This window comes from Macrobrachium nipponense, chromosome 28 (assembly GCF_015104395.2).
Source record: "Macrobrachium nipponense isolate FS-2020 chromosome 28, ASM1510439v2, whole genome shotgun sequence".
Lineage (NCBI taxonomy): Eukaryota > Metazoa > Arthropoda > Malacostraca > Decapoda > Palaemonidae > Macrobrachium > Macrobrachium nipponense.
This window is the reverse complement of record NC_087217.1, coordinates 47066018-47085066: the sequence shown is the minus strand read 5'-3', so window position 1 is coordinate 47085066 and position 19049 is coordinate 47066018. Positions and strand designations below refer to the sequence as shown.

Here is a 19049-nt window from a genome sequence, read left to right as displayed (position 1 = left end):
CAAATCTGGAAGGACCAAAGTAACGTTGGTTTCTAGACTATTCCATCAAAACAATGTGGATCATCGTGAAAAGATCTTCAAAGAACCTTCTGAAAGGGTCCATTGTCTGGTGCATCTTCAAATAACCATCTGAAGGGGTCCATTATCAGGTGCATCTTCAAAGATCCTTCTGAAGGGGTCCATTGTCAGGTGCATCTTCAAAGAACCTTCTGAAGGGGTCTATTGTCAGGTGCATCTTCAAAGAACCTTCTGAAGGGGTCCATTGTCAGGTGCATCTTCAAAGAAACTTCTGAAGGGTCTATTGTCAGGTGCATCTTTAAAGAACCTTCTGAAAGGGTCCATTGTCAGGTGCATCTTCAAAGAACCTTCTGAAGGGTCCATTATCAAGTGCATCTTCAAAGAACCTTCTGAAAGGGTCCATTGTCAGGTGCATCTTCAAAGAACCTTCTGAAATAAAGGGGTCCATGTCAGGAAATGCATCTCAAAGAACCTTCTGAAAGGGTCCATTGTCAGGTGCGACTTCAAAAGAACCCTCTGAAGGGTCCATTGTCAGGTGAATATTCAAAGAACCTTCTGAAAGGGTCCATTGTCAAGTGCATCTTCAAAGAACCTTCTGAAAGGGTCCATTGTCAGGTGCGACTTCAAAGAACCTTCTGAAAGGGTCCATTGTCAGGTGCATCTTCAAAGAACCTTCTGAAGGGGTCCATTGTCAGGTGCATCTTCAAAGAACCTTCTGAAGGGGTCCATTGTCAGGTGCATCTTCAAAGAACCTTCTAAAAGGGTCCATTGTCAGACTGGCATCTCAAAGAACGCCTTCTGAAAGGCGTCCATTGCAGGGAATCGTCAAAGAAGCCTTCTGAAGGGTCTGATTGTCACGTTGCATCTTCAAAGAAACCTTACTCTGAAAGGGTCCATTGTCAGTGCGATCTTCCAAAGAACTTTGAAAGGTCTATATCAGTGCATCTTCAAGAAACCTTCTGAAAGGTCCATGTCAGGTGCATATTCAAAAGAACCTTCTGAAAGGCGTCCGATTCAAGGCATCTCAAAAGAACCTTCTGAAAGGTCCAGTGTCAGGTGCATCTTCAAAGAAACCTTTCTGGAAAGGCGTCATTGTCCAGGTGCATCTTCAAAGAACCTTCTAAAAGGGTCCATTTGTCAGGAGCATCTTCCAAAAACTTCTGAAAGTTCCATTGTCAGAGAGCATCTTCAAAAAAATAGAACCTTCTGGAAGGGTCTATGTCAGGTGCAGCTTCAAAGAAACCTTCTGAAGGGTCTATTGCTCAGGGCATCTTCAAAGAACCTTCTGAAAGGATCCATTGATCAGGTGCATCTTCAAAAAACCTTCTGAAGGGGTCCATTTGTCAGTGCATCTTCAAAGAACCTTCTGAAAGGTCTATGTCAGTGCATCTTCAAAGAACCTTCTGAAAGGGTCTTGTCAGTGCAGCTTCAAAAACCTTCCGAAAGGGTTTTCTATTGTCAGCGTGCATCTTCAAATAACCTTCTAAAAGGGCCATTGTCAGGTGCTCTTCAAAGAAACCTTCTAAAGGGTCCATTGTCAGGTGCATCTTCAAAGAACCTTCTGAAGGGGTCCATTGTCAGGTGCATCTTCAAAGAACATTATGAAAGGGTCCATTGTCAGGTGCATCTTCAAAGAACCTTCTGAAGGGGTCCATTGATAGGTGCATCTTCAAAGAACCTTATGAAAGGATCCATTGTCAGGTGCATCTTCAAAGAATCTTCTGAAGGGGTCCATTGTCAGGTGCATCTTCAAAGAATCTTCTGAAAGGGTCCATTGTCAGGTGCATCTTCAAAGAATCTTCTGAAGGGGTCCATTGTCAGGTGCATCTTCAAAGAACCTTATGAAACGATCCATTGTCAGGTTCATCTACAAAGAACCTTCTGAAGGGGTCCATTGTCAGGTGCATCTTCAAAGAACCTTATGAAAGGGTCCATTGTCAGGTGCATCTTCAAAGAACCTTCTGAAAAGGTCCATTTTCAGGTGCATCTTCAAAGAACCTTTTGAAAGGGTCTATTGTCGGTGCATCTTCAAAGAACCTTCTGAAGGGGTCTATTGTCAGGAACATCTTCAAAGAACCTTCTGAAGGGGTCCATTGTCAGGTTGCAGGTACCTTCAAAGACCTTCTGAAAGGGTCATTGTCAGGTGCATCTTCAAAGAACCTTCTGAAAGGGTTGTCAGTCAAAGGTGTCATGCATCTTCAAAGAACCTTCTGAAAGGGTCCATTGTCAGGTGCACTTCAAAGAACCTTCTGAAAGGGTCTATTCATTGGTCAAAGTCAGTCTCAGCACTTCTGAAGGGTCATTGTCAGGTGCATCTCAAAGACCTTCTGAAGGGTCCATTGTCAGGTGCATCTTCAAAGAACCTTCTGAAAGGGCCATTGTCCAAGTGGGCATCTTCAAAGAAACCTTCTGAAGGTCCATTGTCGGTGCAAAAACTTTCCAAATTAAGCCTTCAGGAAGGTCCATTCTTCAAAGGAAGGGCATCTTCAAAGAACCTTCTGAAAGGTTCCCCCCCCATTGTCAGGAGCATCTTCAAAGGAACCTTCTGAAGTGGGGTTCTTATTGTCATGGTGCTATTCTTCAAAGAACAACTTTCTGAAAGGTCATTGTCAGTGGGCAATCTTCAAACGAACCTTCTAAAAAAAGGGTCCATTGTCCGGGAGCATCTTCAAAGAAAAACCTTCTGAAAAGGTTCCATTGTCAGGAGGCATCATTCAAAGAACCTTCTTTGAAGGGGGTCCTTATTGTCAGTGGGGCATCTTGCCAAAGAAAAACCTTCTGAAGGGGTCTATTGTCAGGTGCATCTTCCAAAGAACCTTCTGAAAGGCCGGTCTATTGTCAGGTGCAATCTTCAAAGAAGCCTTCTGAAGGTGGGGTCTATTGTCATGGTGCATCTTCAATAAAGAAACCTTCTGAAACGGGTCCATTGGTCAAGGTGCATCTTACAAAGAACCTTCTGAAAGGGGTCTATTGTCAGGTGGCATCTTCAAAGAACCTTCTGAAAGGGTCCATTGTCAGGTGCATCTTCAAAGAACCTTTTGAAAGGGTCGACTTATCAGGTGCATCTTCAAAAGAACCATTCTGGAAAGGGTCCATTGCTCAGGGTGCATATTCAAAGAAGCCTTCTTGAAAGGGTCCATTTGTCAAGTGGCATATTCCAAAGAACCTGTTCTGAAAGGGTCCATTGTCAGGTGCCTCTTCAAAGAACTTCTGAAAGGGTCCATTGTTTCGGAAGGCATCCTTCAAAGAACCTTCTAAAACGGGTCCGCCATTGTCAGGAGCCATATTACAAAGAAACCTTCTGAAAGGTTACCATTGTCAGGAGCAATCTTCCAAAAGAACCTTCTGAACGGGTCTATTGTCAGGTGCATCTTCTAACTGAACCTTCTGAAGGGGTCTATTGTCAGGTGCATCTTCAAGAAACCTTCCTTTGAAAGGATCCATTGTTCAGGTGCATCTTCAAAGAACCTTCTGAAGGGGTCGGGGGGCTATTGTCAGGTGCATCATCAGAAAGTACCTTCTGAAAGGGTCTTATTGTCAGTGCATCTTCAAGAACCTTCTAAAAGGGGTCCATTGTCAGGAGCATCTTACAAAGAACCTTCTGAAAGGGTTTTTTCCATGTCAGGAGCATCTTCAAAGAACCTTCTGAAAGGGGCCTTATTTCAAGGTGAATCTCAAAGAAATTCTGAAAGGGGTCATTGTCAGCATCTCAAAGAACCTTCTGAAAGGGGTCATTGTCAGGTGATCTCAAAGAAACCTCTTGTGCCATTGTTCCAGGGGCATCTTCAAAGAACCTTCTGAAAGGGTTCCTTTGGTCGGGGCATCTTCAAAGAAATTCTAAAAGGGTCTATTTCTCAGTTGCATCTTCAAAGAACCTTCTGAAAGGGTTCGATGTCATGGGTGCATCTTCAAAGAAACCTTCTTAAAGGTTATGCAGGTGCATCTTTCAAAAACTTCTGAAGGGGTCATTGTCAGGTGCACTTCAAGAACCTTCTGAAAGGGTATTGTCAGGTGCATCTTCAAAGAACCTTCTAAAAGGCGGGCCATTGTCAGGTGCATCTTCAAAGAACCTTCTGAAAGTCATTGTCAGGAAGCATCTTCAAAGAACCTTTCTGAAAACGTCTATTGTCAGGTGCATCTTCAAAGTCGAGGGTTTATGTCAGGTTGCATCTTCAAAGAACCTTCTGAAAGGGGTTTATTGTCAGGTGCAATCTTCAAAGACTTCTGAAAGGGGTTATTGTCAGGTGCAATCCTTCGAAAGGTCATTGTCAGGGTGCTCTTCCAAAACCTTCTGAAAGGGTCCATTGTTCAGGTGAATCTTCAAAGAACCTTCTGAAAGGGTCCATTGGTTCAGGGGCAAATTATTCAAAGAATGTTTCCATTGTCAGGTGCATCTTCAAAGAACCTTCTGGAAAAGGGTCTATTGTCAGGTGCATCTTCAAAGAACCTTTGAAAGGGTCTTTATTTGTCAGGGTGCATCTTCAAAGAACCTTTCTGAAAGGGGTTCCATTGTCAGGTGCATAACTTCAAAGAACCTTCTGAAAGGGTCCATTGTCAGGTGCATATTCAAAAGAACCTTCTGAAAGGGTCCATTGTCAGGTGCATCTTCAAAGAACCTTCTGAAAGGGTTTATTGTCAGGTGATTTCAAAGAAGAAAGGGTTTTTCCATTGTCAGGTGCATCTTCAAAGGAACCTTCTGAAAGGGTTTTATTGTCAGGTGCATCTTCAAAGAAATAAAGTTCCGTGTCAGGTGATCTTCAAAGAACCTTTCTGAAAAGGGTCCATTGTCAGGGCAATCTTAAAGAACCTTTCTGGAAAGGGGTCTTATTGTCAGGTGCATCTTCAACGAAAGTTCCATTGTAGGGCATTCTCAAAGAAACCTTCTGAAAGGGTCCATCAGCATCTTCAAAGAAACCTTCGAAAAGGGCTATTATCAGGCGCATCTTCAAAAAAACCTTCTGGAAAGGGGCCATTGTCAGGGTGCTCTTCAAAGAAGAACAAATCTTGAGGGTCCATTGTTCTGGGTGCATCTTCAAAGAACCAATCTTCTGAAAGGGGTCTATTGTCAGGTACATCTTCAAAAAGAAACCTTCTGGGAGGTTCTCAATTAATTCAGGTGCATCTTCAGAAACCTTCCTTGAAAGGGGCCATTGTCAGGGCCTCTTCAAAGAAAATTCTGAGGGGGGGTCAATGGTCAGGTGCCATTTTCCTTCAAAGAAACATTGAGGCGGGTCTATTGTCAGTGTCATCTTCAAAAGAACCTTCTTAAAGGGTCATGTTCAAAAAGGTGCATCTCAAAGAACAATTATAAAAGGAAGGGCCATTGTAGGTGCATCTTCAAAGAACTTCTAAGGTCCATTTGTCGGTGCATTCAAGAAATCCTCAGATTCGTTCTGGGGGATGTCCATTGTCAGGTGCATCTTCAAAGAATCCTTCTGAAGGGGTCCATTGTCAGGTTGCATCTTCAAAGATCTTCTGAAGGGGTCCATTGTCAGGTGCATCTTCAAAGAAAGGGGTCCTATGAAAGGATCCATTGTCAGGTGCATCTTCAAAGAACCTTCTGAAGGGGTCCATTGTCAGGTGCATCTTCAAAGAACCTTATGAAAGGGTCCATTGTCAGGTGCATCATCAAAGAACCTTCTGAAAAGGTCCATTTTCGGGTGCATCTTCAAAGAAACTTCTGAAGGGTCTATTGTCAGGTGCATCTTCAAAGAACCTTCTGAAAGGGTCCATTGTCAAGTGCATCTTCAAAGAACCTTCTAAAAGGGTCCATTGTCAGGTGCATCTTCAAAGAACCTTCTGAAAAGGTCCATTTTCAGGTGCATCTTCAAAGAAACTTCTGAAGGGTCTATTGTCAGGTGCATCTTCAAAGAACCTTCTGAAATGTCCATTGTCAAGTGCATCTTCAAAGAACTTCTAAAAGGGTCCATTGTCAGGTGCATCTTCAAAGAACCTTCTGAAAAGGTCCATTTTCAGGTGCATCTTCAAAGAAACTTCTGAAGGGGTCTATTGTCAGGAGCATCTTCAAAGAACCTTCTGAAAGGGTCCATTGTCAAGTGCATCTTCAAAGAACCTTCTAAAAGGGTCCATTGTCAGGAGCATCTTCAAAGAACCTTCTGAAGGGGTCTATTGTCAGGAGCATCTTCAAAGAACCTTCTGAAAGGGTCCATTGTCAGGTGCATCTTCAAAGAACCTTCTGAAAGGGTCTATTGTCAGGTGCATCTTCAAAGAACATTCTGAAAGGGTCCATTGTCAGGTGCATATTCAAAGAACCTTCTGAAGGGGTCTATTGTCAGGTGCATCTTCAAAGAACCTTCTGAAAGGGTCTATTGTCAGGTGCATCTTCAAAGAACATTCTGAAAGAGTCCATTGTCAGGTGCATCTTCAAAGAACCTCTGAAAGAGTCCATTGTCAGGTGCATCTTCAAAGAACCTTCTGAAAGAGTCCATTGTCAGGTGCATCTTCAAAGAACCTTCTGAAAGGGTCTATTGTCAGGTGCATCTTCAAAGAACATTCTGAAAGGGTCCATTGTCAGGTGCATCTTCAAAGAACCTTCTGAAGGGTCTATTGTCAGGTGCATCTTCAAAGAACCTTCTGAAAGGGTCCATTGTCAGGTGCATCTTCAAAGAACCTTCTGAAAGGGTCCATTGTCAGGTGCATCTTCAAAGAACCTTCTGAAAGGGTCTATTGTCAGGTGCATCTTCAAAGAACATTCTGAAAGGGTCCATTGTCAGGTGTCATCTTCAAAGAAACTTCTGAGGGGTCTATTGTCAGGTGCATCTTCAAAGAGGCATTCTGAAAGGGTCCATTGTCAGGTGCATCTTCAAGAAACCTTCTGAAAGGGTTCTATTGTCAGTGCATCTTCAAAGAACATTGCTGAAAGGGTCCATTGTCAGGTGCATCTTCCAAAGAACCTTCTGAAGGGGTCTATTGTCAGGTGCATCTTCAAAGAACATTCTGAAAGGGTCCATTGTCAGGTGCATCTTCAAAGAACCTTCTGAAAGGGTCTATTGTCAGGTGCATCTTCAAAGAACCTTCTGAAAGGGTCCATTGTCAGGTGCATCTTCAAAGAACCTTCTGAAGGGGTCTATTGTCAGGTGCATCTTCAAAGAACCTTCTGAAAGGGTCCATTGTCAGGTGCATCTTCAAAGAACCTTCTGAAAGGGTTTACTGTCAGGTGCATCTTTCCAAAGAAACCTTGCTGAAGAGGGTTTTTTGTCAAAGGTGCCTCTTGGGGCTAATGGACCCTTCTGAAAGGGTCCATTGTCAGTGCTTTTCAAAGAACCTTCCTGAAAGGGTTATTTCAGGTGGCATCTTCAAAGGGAACCTTCTGAAAGGGTTTATTGGTCAGGTGCATCTTTTCAAAGAACCGTCTGAAAGGGGTTTATTTGTCAGGTGCATCTTCCAAAGGAACTTCGAAAGGGTTTATTGTCGGTGCATTCTTCAAAAACCTTTGAAAGGGATTTACTGTCAGGGTGCATCTTCATAAGACCCCTTCTGAAAGGGCCATTGTCAGGTGCCTTCAAAGAACCTTCTGAAAGGGTTTACTGTCAGGTGCACTTCAAAGAACCTCATGAAAGGGTTTTAGTGTCAGGTGCATCTTCAAAGAACTTCTGAAAGGGTCATTGTCAGGTGCATCTCAAAGAGAACCTTCTGAAAGGGTTTTTATTGTCAGGTGGCATCTTCAAAGAAATTCTGAAAGGGTTCCAGTCAGTGCATCGCAAAAAAGGGAACCTTCTGAAAGGGTTTATTGTCGGGTGCCATCTTCAAAGAACCTTTCTGAAACGGTTTCCTTGTCAGGTGCATCTTTCAAAGAACCTTCTGAAGGGGTTTAATTTGTCAGGTGCATTCCTTTCAAAGAACCTTCTGAAAGGGTTTTATTGTCAGGTGCTCTTCAAAGGAAAGGGGTTCCTTTGTCAGGTGCTCTTTCAAAGAACCTTCTGAAAGGGTTTCCTTATAGGTTGCATCTTCAAAGAACCTTCTGAAAAGGGTTTATTGTTCAAGGTGCAAATCTTCAAAGAAACCTTCTGAAAGGGTTTTATTGCAGGTTGCTTCTTCAAAAGAACCTTCTGAAAGGTTTATTGTCCAGGTGCTCTTTCAAAGAAAGTTCCTTTGTCAGGGTGGCATCTTCAAGAACCTTCTGAAAGGGTCCATTATCAGGTGCTCTTCAAAGAACCTTTTCTGAAAGGGTTTATTGTCCAGGTGGCATCTTCAAACAACCTTTCTGAAAGGGTTTATTGGTCCAGGTGCATTCTTCAAAAGAACCTTCTGGAGGGTTTATTGTCAGGTGCAATGTTCAAGAACCTTCTTTATTGTCAGGTGCATCTCCAAAGAACTTCTGAAAGGGAGTCCCAGTTTTCCATTGAATCAGAAGGGATGCATCTTCAAAGAACCTTCTGAAGGGTTTTAGGTTGTCAGGTGCATCTTCAAAGAAACCTTCATGTCAGGTGCATCTTTCAAAGAAAGTTTCATGTCAGGTGCATTCAAAAAGAACCTTCTGAAAGGGTTTCCAGTCCAGGTGCATCTTTCAAAGAACCTTCTGAAAGGGTTCCATTGTCAGGTGCATCTTCAAAGAAACCTTCTGAAAGGGTTCCATTGTCAGGGTGCATGCCTTTCAAAGTAACCTTCTGAAAAGGGTTTTATTGTCAGGTTGGCAATCTTCAAAGCAAAGGGGTCCATGGACCTCAAAGAACTTTAAGGTTTTATTGTCAGGTGCATCTTCAAAGAATCTTCTGAAGGGTCATGCATTTCAAAGACACTTCTGAAAGTTTTCCATTGTTCAAAGCTTGCTATTGTCAGGTGCATCTTCAAGAAAAGTTCCATTGTCAGGTGCATCTTCAAAAGAACCTCTGGAAAGGGCATGGGTCAGAGTGCATCTTCAAAGAACCTTCTAAAAGGCTCCATTATCAGCTGCATCTTCAAAAACCCTTCTGAAAGGGGCCATTGTCAGGTGCCTCTTCAAAGAACATTATGAAAGGGTCCATTGTCAGGTGGATCTTCAAAGAATCTTCTGAAGGGGTCTATTGTCAGGTACATCTTCAAAGAACCTTCTGAAAGGGTCCATTATCAGGTGCATCTTCAAAGAACCTTCTGAAAGGGGCCATTGTCAGGTGCCTCTTCAAAGAACATTCTGAAAGGGTCCATTGTCAGGTGCATCTTCAAAGAACATTCTGAAGGGGTCTATTGTCAGGTACATCTTCAAAGAACCTTCTGAAAGGGTCCATTGTCAGATGCCTCTTCAAAGAACATTCTGAAGGGGTCTATTGTCAGGTACATCTTCAAAGAACCTTCTGAAAGGGTCCATTGTCAGGTGCATCTTCAAAGAACCTTCTGAAAAGGTCTATTGTCAGGTGCATCTTCAAAGAAAGTTCCATTGTCAGGTGCATCTTCAAAGAACCTTCTGAAAGGGTCCATTGTCAGGTGCATCTTCAAAGAACCTTCTGAAAGGGTCTATTGTCGGGTGCATCTTCAAAGAACCTTCTGAAGGGGTCTATTGTCAGGTGCATTTACTTGAAGTCCTTCCGTGTGGCTTTACTTGTGAGGTATTTGGCTAAGAACTTTGCAGAATCCAAATTCTGGACAAAACATGACCATCCTCGGGGCATTAGAATTCAGAGAAGAATTATGTCCACCTGTGGGATTTAAGAAATTTTAGTTGATATTCTATATTCCAAGGGTCTTGAAATATTGTCATTTTCTGGGCTGACTCTCTAAACACCAACACATACACACACACACACTGATTTTCCAAATCGGGGGAATATGATTTACCCAGAAATCAGGTCCACTTCTCTTGCAACCGATATTTCTTTCTTCTTTTTCACTCCTTTCTCGATCGGATGTGCGTGTGTGTGTGTGTTCATACAACAAGACTGCAGAATTATTCATTAGATGGCGCCTCAGATAAACAAGAGCAAGTCGAAAGGTGATTCGTCAATGTTGCAATGCAAGGACGCCAACGGGAAACGAAGCGAGAGGAATATTTTTAATCCTCACTTAACTTGGTGTAAAAGAGGCATGATTCGGCAATACATCACTACAGGTGGGTCGAATAAGTTCCCTTCTTCCTAAATCAAAGAAATTAATACTATAGGGAAATTTTTTTTATCAGTTAAAAGGACATCTTGGGAATTTGATGCATATAAATCTGGCTCTAAATGTATCCCTATAGTATGAAGGACTAAATCATTTCCTGAGTAATAATATTCACCGATGGAAGTATGAAAAAAAAGTCTAACTTGCACCATCATATAAGGCCCACAATTCTAAAAAGACATTGCAAGATTCGTCAAGTCACTAACTTGTTTAGCAGTTACAGAACTGTTATGCCAACTCATTGGCAGTCACTGTCCCCTTAACCTATAATCACATCTCAGGTACTTGAAATACTGGCTTTGATTTTACGCGTAAAACCCATTTCGAACAAAACTGATGAATCATCTAACAATCTGGCTCGCAATGCCTTGTTGACTAATTCAGTAAAGCATTCATGGAACCCTAAGAGTCGTTTAGTATACACCTACTCATAACTCATGATATCTGTCACTTGCTAACGCCATTTATTGAATACCAAGAGACTGATGCTGCTTTCCTTTGGTCTTACGGCCTTCGACCTCGTGGAGGCACCGAAGTAGGTTGGATGCATATCCATAAACCTACTCTGGTATTTCAGATGGACATCGCTACAGTATCCGAAGCCTTCAGAACCTTATTTGGTCTGCCAGTCACCGAGTCATTTAGTATACTGTGATTAGTAGACGATGCTTATGCATGTATGGGGAGACTGGCTTCATCAATCTATTGCTCAACGGCTAAAGACTAAAATGGTCAATGCAAAGGTTCCTTTCACGGGCAGTGAAAGAATTTTGGCGTGCTCCATTTTTCCATTTTTGTTCGCCACAAGCAAATTCCCGAGACGTTTAGTACTAGTATCTCACCAGCCACGGTTTTATTGTCCTGGCCCTTTGGTTAGGTTAGGTTAGGTCGCAGTCTTACAATAGCAGAGTAATTTGGCTGTGAGGAACGCAATGAGATTATTTTCAAGAAGATTTTATGGTTAGTTTTGATTATATGGCGTCCAGCTTTTTTTTTTTTCAGGGAAGGTCTCGGTATTTGGTTATTACAACAGAAGCCATCACGACTTCGCTGTATCTTACTCCATACGAAGTATTAAAGGATTGCCCCGAGTGAACTGAAGGGATAATGAAACTGTAAGTCTGTCTCTCTCTCTCTCTCTCTCTCTCTCTCTCTCTCTCTCTCTCCTTTAAATGTTGTAATTTGTTTAACTGTTTTCGTACAATTATATTAAGATTTCAACTCTTTGTGTGTGTGTGTGTGCGCGTGTATGTGTCCCGTTCCTTTATCTACTGTTACCTGCACTTCCCACACTCGTCGTGCAGCCCAAGGCAAGCCAGAACAATAGGCCAAGCTTTCATAACCGTGAGGTCACATCATGTGCGTTTCCCTCTTCTTCGCTTATACTTCCAACCAGGATTTACAGCTTTACCGAGACGTTCAGGCAAACACCCTGACTCATTTAGGAAGGAGAGAAAATGCTTGTCCTTCCTCTAGCCTGACCGTATCTTGGAAAACTCACGCGGTATTTAACTTAGCAGTTAGGACGATCTCATCTACGTAGCCCTGACTGTATCTGGGAAAACTCACACGGTATTTCACCTAGCAGTTAGGACGATCTCATCTACGTAATCCTGACTGTATCTGGGAAAACTCACACGGCATTTAGCCTAGCAGTTAGGATGATCTCATCTACGTAGCCCTGACTGTATCTTGGAAAACTCTCACGTTATTTAACCTAGCAGTTAGGACGATCTCATCTACATAGCCCTGACTGTATCTTGGAAAACTCACACGGTATTTAACCTAGCAGTTAGGACGATCTCATCTACGTAGCCCTGACTGTATCTGGGAAAACTCACGCGGCATTTAACCTAGCAGTTAGGACGATCTCATCTACGTAGCCCTGACTGTATCTGGGAAAACTCACGCGGCATTTAACCTAGCAGTTAGGACGATCTCATCTACGTAGCCCTGACTGTATCTGGGAAAACTCACGCGGCATATAACCTAGCAGTTAGGACGATCTCATCTACATAGCCCTGACTGTAACTTGGAAAACTCACACGGTATTTAACCTAGCAGTTGGGACGATCTCATCTACGTAGCCCTGGCTGTATCTCGGAAAACTCACACGGTATTTAACCTAGCAGTTAGGACGATCTCATCTAGTAGCCTTGACTATCTTGGAAAACTCACACGGTATTTAACCTAGCAGTCAGGACGATCTCATCTACGTAGCACCTTAATTAAATAAACAAAAGATTCAAGCTGACAGTAAACTCGAGTGACCTTGAATGAAAAAAGGAATAAACAGCGTCGATTATAATAGCACTGGGCATAGACGACGAGTCAATGTCCCTCCGTCTGTCTATTTCTGCGCAGGGCGCATGCGTAGAATGGGTAATGACTTCTGGTTAACCCCATTAGACTTGGTGTTTTTCCACTGATAATATTCAGAGAGAGAGAGAGAGAGAGAGAGAGAGAGAGAGAGCGGGGTCAAATGAGGTTTTATTTGCGAGATGAACTAAGTTATCGGAAAAGATTTCGGGGAGAGAGAGAGAGAGAGAGAGAGAGAGAGAGAGAGAGAGAGAGAGAGAGAGAGAGTTAAAATCTTATATAATTGTACAAAAGCAGCAAAACGATATACGACATTTAAAGAGAGAGAGAGAGAGAGAGAGCTAATGATATTTTCATATTATTACTAAAACCTATCATCCATACTTTCCAGTCACTAGCAAACTTGGGGAATGAATACCTTGCCATTTTCCGGGTTCCTTTGGGTACTATTACAACTGAAAAAAAAAAAAAGAGGCTCTGCCACTATAAAAAAAAAAAAGGTCTATCATCACCTTGGGTATTTAGAATATATTCTTTGGGTAAACCATCACCTTGGAAATTTCGAATATATTAGTAAAGGAGCAATAAAAGACACTCATTTGCTGAGAGAGCTTCCACAAAACAGGGTGGAATACAAAAGAACCTAAACAGGTTGCGATACAAAGACTAATGTCAGATTTGTGAACTCTCCGGGAACAGGAATTACAGTGTCAGACAAATCTATGAATAAATAAACTGCAAATCTCTAGAATTGAATAGGCACCAATTCATGAGCTTGACAAAAAATTCCTAATAATAATATATAATAATATAATAATAATAATAATAATAATAATAATAATAATAATAATATTGTGAAAGTCAATCCAAAGTGACATGTCTGTTTCATCTTGTCATTTAAAATATATAAAGCTTTATATATATTTTAAATAACAAAATCAAACAGACATATCACTGTGGATTTACTTTCCCATATTATTGACTCATGTGATTAAGAGTTTTCTTTGAATAATTTTTATTATTATTATTAGTATTATTATTTGGCAAACCCTTTATTATTATTATTATTATTATTATTATTATTTTATTATTATTATTATTATTAGCACAGAAGCGTGTTGGTGACATTGTTTTATTGTAATGTAATATAAGTTTTCTTTTTAAGTAATTTTATTATTACATTATTATTATTATTATTATTATTATTATTATTATTATTATTATTATTATTATTATTATTATAAGCACAGAAGCGTGTTGGTGACATTGATTTTTTATTGTAATGTGATTATGAGTTTTCTTTGAATAATTATTATTATTATTATTATTATTATTATTATTATTATAAGTACAGACACGTGTTGGTAACATGTTTTATTGTAGTGTGGACGCACCCCAAGGTGTCGCAGCGAAGTTCCCTGCTGGTACAGAGCTTCAGCAGGAAAGGGATCAGGAGGCAGGAAATTCTTTGATAATGATGCCCAAGAGATAAAAGGAGCCCGGGGTGATGTTGACACATCTAGCAAAAAAAATAATTCAAGATGATTTTTCAGCATCTGACATATAATCTGCTAAGACAATATTTAGTGTGATTAAGGAAATCATAATCTACACTATGTAGGGCTTACATAAATAAATAAATAAATAAATAAATAAATAAATAAATAAATAAATAAATAAATAAACAAATAAATAAAAATAAATAAATAAATAAATGAACAAACGTCTCTGGCAACAAACTAAAATTCCATTACGTGGTAAAACCACAAAAGTACTTGAACGAATGATGGCACCTAGCTTCCTCCTAGTTGTACAGAACTATGCATGCACGCACACACACACACAACACACCACACACACACACACACACACACACACATATATATATTATTATATATAATATATATATATATATATATATATATATATATATATATTATATATATATATATATATAAATATATATATATTATATATGGATATATATAATATTATATATATATAAATTATTATAATATAAATATATATATATTATATATAATATATATATATGCACTGGTACAGAATTTGACCCTCGGTAACTTTACAAATAGTTCATGATCAAAACCAAAGATTGAATCTGCAGATGTATGACTACATGGGCAGCCATGGAAATAAAACCTCAGAAAAAAAATCAGAACTAAATGAGTCAAACTTTAACAAAAGCAAAGAAAAAAATATAAAGCAACAGGTAGTCATGGCAAGAAACCCAAGCAAGAACTTTACAGGTCACCTGCAAAGTATTTCCCCCTCTCCAGTCAAGCAAACCGGATTGATCCGGCGCGAACCAGAGACTTCCGTGTCCTCGGCTAGTATGAGTTACCTCCCGTTGAACTTTTATTTTCCAGTTTATATGACAAAGGATAATTTGACTCTGCTGGCAAGTGAGGCTTCCTACGAAGGTATTTCCGAGAGATCCATGCTGGTTCTTGAGAGTCCGAAGCCTTGACTTACCATTAGTTCATACAGCAAAGAAATAAATGGATTCTTTTGCTAATTCAGGCCTCTTCTGATAGTATTTCCGAGCGATTCTCGCTGATTCTTGAGTCCTAAGCCTTGATGTTAAATCAAGGCTTAGGACCATTAGTAACTATTAAACAAGAAGCAGAAGGCTAATAAAATGTCAAGACTCGAGATATTAAAGAAGGAAAAGGTGTTGCCGTGGGATGGCAGACCCGCGAAGCTGCTTGCCGGCCCGCCATCAGGTATTTCCTACCCAGAATTATCATCAGCCTGGCTGGAAAAATCGAGACAAAACTAGGAAAAAGGAAAACTTCTCCTGGGTTTCCCGCCTGATGTCATGATGCCAATGAACGTAACGGCCGCGCAGCGTCATCATGGACTCTCAGCAGTCGTGGTACAACGCAAGAACAGCTTCGCAGTTTCGCGGGAAATTGTTAGTACTATCGAAAAAGCCGCATCGTCTCGCGCGCTTTTAAACGGCTGTAGCTGGAAAACCCCGTTACGCAGAACGAATGGCGTCATTAGCCAAAAGTATTCAGGGTGGTTTTGCCAGCATTTTCTTATGCCCAAAAATGAAACTGCGGGTGCTAATGGAGAGCTTGCAACGACGGCATTCTTTGACTCCAAATATGGCGAGAAACCGACGAGGCGCCCAAGGTAAAAACAGACTGACGGGTTTAAACGTTTGGCCGAGTTCTTCTCGAAAATGTTTGTTGCCGGGAACGTTTTATATTTTCTTCTTCTGCGAATTTGGCCAAGGAATCGCTGGTGATTCCTTGGTATCAAGGTCTACTTCTGCTTAGAGGAATCAAGGTCTACTTCTGCTTAGATTACATTTATTTATCTGCCTCTTTATCATACTTTCGTCTTACAGCTAAAACGTGGAATAATTTGCAGAGAGCAGCTGTGGAAAAATTTTATTTCTGCTCGACCGATGCTCCTGACGTATGGTAGGCCTATCGGTTTCATTTCCCAATTCCGTCTTATTTATTCTTTTATCACCTTCTCCTATAGTTTGTCTCTTTATATATCTGCAAGGTGATTTTCCTTTGGGATCCTCTTGGCTTTATTATAGCTTTTAAAGGAAGTTAAAATATTACCAAAATGAAATACCAATTCCATATCACCTGTTCAATGCATTATTTTTCTTCGTCTCCATGACATTCCTTTCAAGGATCAACTATTGTTGATCTTTGCATCAACAGGGACAGCTGATAATTACGCGATTCTAAATCCACTGAGGTTGCATACTTGTTTTCAACTTAAATGCGATATGTATGCGACAAGTTACCGACATGTTCATACGAAGTGTTTTACTACAGGTGTGGACGCACTTGAAAAACACGTTATTACGTTATTCGTGATTTAATTTAAATTAGATTTAATTTAAAATTACTGATAAGATGGTCAATACGGTCGTCAACTTGTTTTAAACTTGCTTGTGATATGTATGTGAAAAGTTCCTGACATGTTTAAGACATTTCCCAGCAGTGTGGATGCAATTAACATGTGCTTGAAAAACATGGTTTCTCATAATTTCATTTAAATTAAAGATAAAATGGTCGATACGGTGGTCAACTTGTTTTCAACTTGCCGTGATATGTATGTGAAAAGTTCTCGACATGTTTAAGACACCTTTCCCAGCGGTGAGGATGCAATTAACATGTGCTTGAAAAACATGGTTTTTTTCATAATTTAATTTAAATTACAGATAAAATGGTTGCCCGGATACTGAGTTTCGATAGCTTCCTAATAAGTAATAGACAATTTCCCAATGTCAGTAAAAAAAAAAAAGGAGAGAGAGAGAGAGAGAGAGAGAAGAAGGCGTCTGTAGCAATACGTTAAACTGGTGTTCCACCTAGAGAGTATACCATGCCCTGGGCACAGTGGTTTCCGTGTCTTCAAACTGGACCAACTAAGGGTTAGGTATAATTAAAACTTGTGGTAGGGTCATTAAAGTTTAAAATGTACGCTCTCTCTCTCTCTCTCTCTCCTTCCGCAACTCAACCGGGTACTCTTCGCAAAGATACGTATATCCTTGAAGGTTCTTTTTTTTTATTTTTTATTTTTACAAATAATTTGCATTATATTATGACCTGCGAGTTTTTGTCTATTTGCGTAATGACCATTTGGGACTTCACACGAAGGCCATTTTTTTTCCCCCCCTCCACCCCCTCAAAAAAAAAATTTTTTTGGAAAACGCTAAAAAGCTCATTCCATCAAACTTACGGGGAATCATGAATATGTCTGTGATCACGTCTATATTCTTATTGGATTTTTTAAGTGATAGTTAATTAAGGTTTTTTTGTGATGGATATCACAGTATAAGGATTCAGACCTTGAGATAAAAGAGAACAGGGTTTTTTTTTAGGACCAAATAAAGGAGATGGATAAGAGGACAGTTATAAGAATTGCTATAAAAAATTGTGTCTTGAAAGGGTCTGATTTTATATGAAGACTGACTACTTGTTTACAGCAATATCGAAAGCGAATTATGATGCCAAATACAAAACGCAGGTATTCAAGAGCTTCAATTTCGAAGCTGCCAAAAAGTTCCAAAGCATCTCAAAAGTTTCAGGGCATCTCTAAAATTTCAAAACATCGAAAAAGCTTCAGAGGATTAAAAATATCAGAAGCATCCAACTAAAGTTTCCAAGCATCTCATTAAGTTTTCAAGCATCTCATTAAGTTCCAAAGCATCTAAAAAATTTCAAGTCGTCGTAAAAGTTAGAAAGCATCCAAAAAGTTTCAGAGAATCTAAAGAGTTTCATAACATCCAATAAATTTTAAAGCATCCACAAAAGTCTCAAAGCATTCACAAAAGTTTCAAAGGCATCCACAAAATTTTCAAAGCATTCACAAAAGTTTCAAAGGCATCCACAAAACTTTCAAAGGCATCCAATAACGTTTAAAAGCATCCACAAAATTTTAAAAGTATTCACAAAAGTTTCAAAGGCATCCAATAACGTTTCAAAGCATCTAAAAAGTTTCAAAACGTCCAAAATCCTTGGAAGTATTCTCAAAGTTTTAAAGCATCCAAAGAAGTCCCTAAGCCTCAGAAAGTTTCAAAACATTCAGAAAGTTTTTGAACATCTATAAAATCTCCAAGTATCTAAAATGATCAAGAATCCTAAAGCTTTCAAAGCAAAAAAATAGTTTCCAATCCAAAAGCTTTCAAGCAATGAAAAAGTTTCAAAGAATCCAAAAGCTTTCAAAGAAATGAAAGTTTCAGAGAATCCAAAGCTTTCAAAGCAATGAGAAGGTTTCACAGCACCGAAAAGTCTCAAATCCCCCAGACAGTTCCAAAGCATCCAAAAAGAGTTCCAAAGCCATTTTGTCACCTTCTGTTCAAGGAATTTCAGTACAGAATTCTTTCGTTCCAGTAACAGAACTTAATTTGGGCATTCATGGTCATCTCCGTCTCTTAAAGAAGAAGAAGAAGAAGAAGAAGAATGCATATAAAAAAAACACACACACCAGGTGACACGTTTCAAGACACAAATGTAGCCTGGAGCCTCTTAGAGAGTCCTTGTACACAACAAACACTCTATGATTCTTAGCATTAGGTAATCACCAGTGTCCTTATAAGGAGACAACAACTATAGCCTCTAACTAACAAGGATTTGAGGAATACCAAATGCGCTCTCATGATTTCGTCTCTCGTCTTTCCTCCATTCGCTCATGCACTGTATAAATGCTCTAATTTCAAGACAGCACGAGACCCTGCTGGCATAAGGCCACCTCGCTCTCGCAACGGTAATAGTTAATCTTTTCTCATTTCTTTGAACATCTGAGAATAAGGAAACGTGGACAATGCTACGTTAAGTAAACACCAATTAAAGTTGGTCGCTACGATAAGTAAACACCAATTAAGAGTTGGTTTATGAAGGCATCACCTTTGCTAGGTCTGTGGATGACTCCCGGCCTACCATCCACCTTCCAACCAATCTGCAGGTGGGTATCAGGGTCTGTTGGGCCCAGGCTTGAGGCTAGCAATCGCATCGCTGGAGACTTGAGAAATTGGAGGGTGAGTTGTACCTTTATGGTGCCATCGACCTCAAATTGGAAAAAAAAGAACCATATATATATATATATATATATATATATATATATAT

General features: G+C 40.1%; 1 protein-coding gene across 1 annotated transcript in view; it reads right to left on the bottom strand.

Annotated features, from left to right (window-relative positions):
* The window catches only part of LOC135201723 (inward rectifier potassium channel 2-like), a 153802-nt gene that overhangs the window by 78904 nt on the left and 55849 nt on the right, over positions 1-19049 (bottom strand). The window lies entirely within an intron of this gene.